The 6,000-nt window shown below is 62.5% G+C and overlaps 1 protein-coding gene across 1 annotated transcript in view; it reads right to left on the minus strand.

Annotated features, from left to right (window-relative positions):
* Positions 1–5,260, minus strand: part of POPDC2 (popeye domain cAMP effector 2) — a 112,964-nt gene extending 107,704 nt beyond the window's left edge. The window contains exon 1 of the mRNA XM_077293616.1: positions 5,169–5,260. The gene's annotated coding sequence lies outside the window, so the exon portion shown is untranslated. The remainder of the gene's footprint in view (positions 1–5,168) is intronic.
* Positions 5,261–6,000: the final 740 nt, after the last annotated feature.

Consider the following 6,000-nt stretch of genomic DNA (forward strand, 5'->3'; position numbering starts at 1 on the left):
ATGCAGGGAGGGCAGAGACGGGTGACATGCGGGGAGGGCAGAGACGGGTGACATGCGGGGAGGGCAGAGACGGGTGACATGCGGGGAGGGCAGAGACAGGTGACATGCGGGGAGGGCAGAGACGGGTGACATGCGGGGAGGGCAGAGACTGGTGACATGCAGGGAGGGCAGAGACAGGTGACATGCGGGGAGGGCAGAGACAGGTGACATGCAGGGAGGGCAGAGACAGGTGACATGCGGGGAGGGCAGAGACAGGTGACATGCGGGGAGGGTAGAGACTGGTGACATGCGAGGAGGACAGAGACAGGCGACATGCAGGGAGGGCAGAGACAGGTGACATGCGGGGAGGGCAGAGACAGGTGACATGCGGGGAGGGTAGAGACTGGTGACATGCGAGGAGGACAGAGACAGGCGACATGCAGGAGGGCAAGGACAGGTGACATGCAGTTTACCGCTGTATCTGGTATATGGCGGTATACGATAATGGCGCTGTGCGCTGCTCATGTGATGGCGAGCACGCGGCGTCCTGTGATTCTCGCTTCTATCTGTGGCAGCTGATGAGTGAGAGCGGACACAGAGCAGGACAATGAGGGACGGATTTAGCGCCCGGCAGCCTGATAGGAGATATCTGTCATGGAGGGGAGTAAAGATGGTGGGGGCAGGGGGCACAGCGAGGACCACGAATCCTTTCCTCACCATCATTACATCTCCCCCAGGGGTTGTCACCCAGCTCTCCCAGACTCCTGAGAGCCAGCACCTATCCCGCAATGTATACTGCCCAAGTGAGGACGGCCGGCGCCCTGACACCCATCGCTCGATCCCTCGCCCTGATCGGCCCTGAGTGAGGCCAGCCGGCGCCCTGACACCCATCACCTGATCCCTCGCCCTGATCTGCCCTGAGTGAGGACGGCCGGCGCCCTGACACCCATCACCCGATCCTCCACCCTGATCTGCCCTGAGTGAGGACGGCCGGCGCCCTGACACCCATCACCTGATCCCTCGCCCTGATCTGCCCTGAGTGAGGACAGCCGACGCCCTGACACCCATCACCTGATCCCTTGCCCTGATCTGCCCTGAGTGAGGACGGCCGGCGCTCTGACACCCATCACCTGATCCCTCGCCCTGATCTGCCCTGAGTGAGGACGGCCGGCGCCCTGACACCCATCACCCGATCCCTCGCCCTGATCTGCCCCGAGTGAGGACAGCGATGCCCTGACACCCATCACCCGATCCCCCGCCCTGATCTGCCCTAAGTGAGGACGGCCGGCGCCCTGACACCCATCACCTGATCCCTCGCCCTGATCTGCCCCGAGTGAGGACAGCGATGCCCTGACACCCATCACCCGATCATTCGCCCTGAGTGAGGCCGGCCGGCGCCCTGACACCCATCACCCGATCCCTCGCCCTGATCTGCCCTGAGTGAGGCCGGCCGGTGCCCTGACACCCATCGCCTGATCCCTCGCCCTGATCTGCCCTGAGTGAGGTCGGCCGATACCCTGACACCCATCACCTGATCCCTCGCCCTGATCTGCCCCGAGTGAGGACAGCGATGCCCTGACACCCATCACCCGATCATTCGCCCTGATCTGCCCTGAGTGAGGCTGGCCGGCGCCCTGACACCCATCACCCGATCCCTCGCCCTGATCTGCCCTGAGTGAGGACTACCGGTGCCCTGACACCCATCACCTGATCCCTTGCCCTGATCTGCCCTAAGTGAGGCCGGCCGGCGCCCTGACACCCATCACCCGATCCCTCACCCTGAGTGAGGACTACCGGTGCCCTGACACCCATCACCTGATCCCTCGCCCTGATCTGCCCCGAGTGAGGACGGCCGGCGCCCTGACACCCATCACCCGATCCCTCGCCCTGATCTGCCCTGAGTGAGGACTACCGGTGCCCTGACACCCATCACCCGATCCCCTGCCCTGATCTGCCCTAAGTGAGGACTACCGGCGCCCTGACACCCATCACCCGATCCCTCGCCCTGATCTGCCCTGAGTGAGGACTACCGGTGCCCTGACACCCATCACCCGATCCCCTGCCCTGATCTGCCCTAAGTGAGGACTACCGGTGCCCTGACACCCATCACCCGATCCCCTGCCCTGATCTGCCCTGAGTGAAGACTACCGGTGCCCTGACACCCATCACCCCATCCCTCGCCCTGATCTGCCCTGAGTGAGGCCAGCCGGCGCCCTGACACCCATCACCCGATCCACCGCCCTGATCTGCCCTAAGTGAGGACGGCCGGCGCCCTGACACCCATCACCCGATCCCTCGCCCTGATCTGCCCTGAGTGAGGATGGCCGGCGCCCTGACACCCATCACCCGATCCCTCGCCCTGATCTGCCCTGAGTGAGGATGGCCGGCGCCCTGACACCCATCACCTGATCCCTCGCCCTGATCTGCCCCGAGTGAGGACAGCGATGCCCTGACACCCATCACCCGATCCCCCGCCCTGATCTGCCCCGAGTGAGGACAGCGATGCCCTGACACCCATCACCCGATCCCCCGCCCTGATCTGCCCTAAGTGAGGACGGCCGGCGCCCTGACACCCATCACCCGATCCCTCGCCCTGATCTGCCCTGAGTGAGGATGGCCGGCGCCCTGACACCCATCACCCGATCCCTCGCCCTGATCTGCCCTGAGTGAGGACAGCGATGCCCTGACACCCATCACCCGATCATTCGCCCTGATCTGCCCTGAGTGAGGCCGGCCGGCGCCCTGACACCCATCACCCGATCCCTCGCCCTGATCTGCCCTGAGTGAGGCCGGCCGGCGCCCTGACACCCATCGCCTGATCCCTCGCCCTGATCTGCCCTGAGTGAGGTCGGCCGATACCCTGACACCCATCACCTGATCCCTCGCCCTGATCTGCCCCGAGTGAGGACAGCGATGCCCTGACACCCATCACCCGATCATTCGCCCTGATCTGCCCTGAGTGAGGCCGGCCGGCGCCCTGACACCCATCACCCGATCCCTCGCCCTGATCTGCCCTGAGTGAGGACTACCGGTGCCCTGACACCCATCACCTGATCCCTTGCCCTGATCTGCCCTAAGTGAGGCCGGCCGGCGCCCTGACACCCATCACCCGATCCCTCGCCCTGAGTGAGGACTACCGGTGCCCTGACACCCATCACCTGATCCCTCGCCCTGATCTGCCCCGAGTGAGGATGGCCGGCGCCCTGACACCCATCACCCGATCCCTCGCCCTGATCTGCCCTGAGTGAGGACTACCGGTGCCCTGACACCCATCACCCGATCCCCTGCCCTGATCTGCCCTAAGTGAGGACTACCGGCGCCCTGACACCCATCACCCGATCCCTCGCCCTGACCTGCCCTGAGTGAGGACTACCGGTGCCCTGACACCCATCACCCGATCCCCTGCCCTGATCTGCCCTAAGTGAGGACTACCGGTGCCCTGACACCCATCACCCGATCCCCTGCCCTGACCTGCCCTGAGTGAGGACTACCGGTGCCCTGACACCCATCACCCCATCCCTCGCCCTGATCTGCCCTGAGTGAGGCCAGCCGGCGCCCCGACACCCATCACCCGATCCCTCGCCCTGATCTGCCCTAAGTGAGGCCGGTCGGCGCTCTGACACCCATCACCTGATCCCTCGCCCTGATCTGCCCTGAGTGAGGATGGCCGGCGCCCTGACACCCATCACCCGATCCCTCGCCCTGATCTGCCCCGAGTGAGGATGGCCGGCGCCCTGACACCCATCACCCGATCCCTCGTCCTGATCTGCCCTGAGTGAGGATGGCCGGCGCCCTGACACCCATCACCCGATCCCTCGCCCTGATCTGCCCTGAGTGAGGACTACCGGCGCCCTGACACCCATCACCCCATCCCTCGCCCTGATCTGCCCTGAGTGAGGACGGCCGGTGCCCTGACACCCATCACCTGATCCCTCGCCCTGATCTGCCCTGAGTGAGGACTACCGGCGCCCTGACACCCATCACCCCATCCCTCGCCCTGATCTGCCCCGAGTGAGGACTACCGGCGCCCTGACACCCATCACCTGATCCCTCGCCCTGATCTGCCCTGAGTGAGGACTACCGGCGCCCTGACACCCATCACCCCATCCCTCGCCCTGATCTGCCCTGAGTGAGGACGGCCGGTGCCCTGACACCCATCACCTGATCCCTCGCCCTGATCTGCCCCGAGTGAGGACTACCGGCGCCCTGACACCCATCACCCCATCCCTCGCCCTGATCTGCCCTGAGTGAGGACTACCGGCGCCCTGACACCCATCACCCCATCCCTCGCCCTGATCTGCCCCGAGTGAGGACTACCGGCGCCCTGACACCCATCACCCCATCCCTCGCCCTGATCTGCCCTGAGGTCAGAGTCTCCCTGATAATGGAGGATACCACTACACCCTCCCGGGGCCTTAAGGCCCCGTCTCACTTAGCGACGCTAAAGCGATCCCGACAACGATACGACCTGTCAGGGATCGTTGCTGCGTCGCTATGTGGTCGCTGGTGAGATGTCAAACAGTGAGATCTTACTAACGATCGCAGCTGCGATCTCACTGTTTGACATCTCACCAGCGACCTGTAGCGACCTGTACAACGATCTCACATGGGAGCTATTATGACGATTCAGTGTCTGAGTCGTCAACGAGGTCGTTGGTAAGGTGTCAAACACAGCGATGTGTGCTACCCAGCGGGACCTCAACGATCAAAAAAAGGTCCAGGCCATTCCGACACGACCAGCGATCTCACAGCAGGGGCCTGGTCGCTGCTACGTGTCACACAAAGCGAGATCGCTACTGAGGTCGCTGTTGCGTCACGAAACTTGTGACTCAGCAGCGATCTCGCTAGCGATCTCGCTTAGTGAGACGGGGGCCTTACACCCCTGCCAGTAATGAGACTTTCCGCTGCAGCTTGGCCCAGTGCCCACAGCTAGTGGAGGAAGAAGTTAACCATTTGTTGCTGCTGTTTATAGTGGAGGCAGCAGAGAATGGAGAGGAAGCTCTTGGACCGAGCGCATGAGCCAGGGCGCCATCAGTGCCCAAACCAGAGACTTCATCGCCAGCCAGCTGGGGGCACTCAGTTTTGCACATTTCATGGGCTCAATGTGAGAGAAGCAGAGTGTCACAACCCGGCTCCTCACCCGCAGAGATGTGGCCGCCGGCGGCCGCGGGACCGCTGCTGACACTCACCTGCCGGGGCTCCTCTCCTCTCCGGAGCACGGCGATGTCTCTCTGCGGGAGCTCCGGGGTTATTTACACCGAGCGATAAATTATTCACGGGGCCCCAGAGGGACACAGACAGTAAGAGGAGCCGGGGAGGGGGCGGCGACCAGGAGGGGTCCCGGCTGCACCTGTCATACAACCACAAGTCCCAGCAGACCCTGGCAGGGCACAGCACGCTGAGGCTATCAATCTGCATGGTGGGAGATGTGGGGTCCTCAGCCTCAGGGGCCCCATAAGAGCAGCAGGAAAAGGTCATTTATCAACAAGTAGCTGTAGAGTTTATTATCAACCAGACACAGAATAAAAACATTTAAAAAATTGCAACCAAAAAGGGTCAAAATAAGGTAATGACCAACCTAAACCCCAAACCTCTGAGGGCCAAAGAATGGAGGAGATAAGATGAGCTGCTCTGAGGGGACACGCGCCCATCAACACCCACAAAGGAGCAAAAAACACGAGTGTCAGGATGAGCCGCCGGATAATAAAGCGCCAGTGCTGACCAGAAGCCTATACGTCGACCACGAAGAATAACGGATCAATGACGAAAACAATCCGCGGATGACGGAAGTGGGAAAGATGAGCCTGGTGTGGACATTACCTGGGCCAAAGAGGAACAGGCAGGAGAGGAAACCGTCCCAGACCTATCGCCACACACCGGAGGCTTCCTCAGGGATATCAGGTGTATAACCACACACCGGAGGCTTCCTCAGGGATATCAGGTGTATAACCACACACCGGAGGCTTCCTCAGGGATATCAGGTGTATAACCACACACCGGAGGCTTCCTCAGGGATATCAG

This window comes from Ranitomeya variabilis, chromosome 3 (genome assembly GCF_051348905.1).
Source record: "Ranitomeya variabilis isolate aRanVar5 chromosome 3, aRanVar5.hap1, whole genome shotgun sequence".
Taxonomy (NCBI): Eukaryota; Metazoa; Chordata; class Amphibia; order Anura; family Dendrobatidae; genus Ranitomeya; species Ranitomeya variabilis.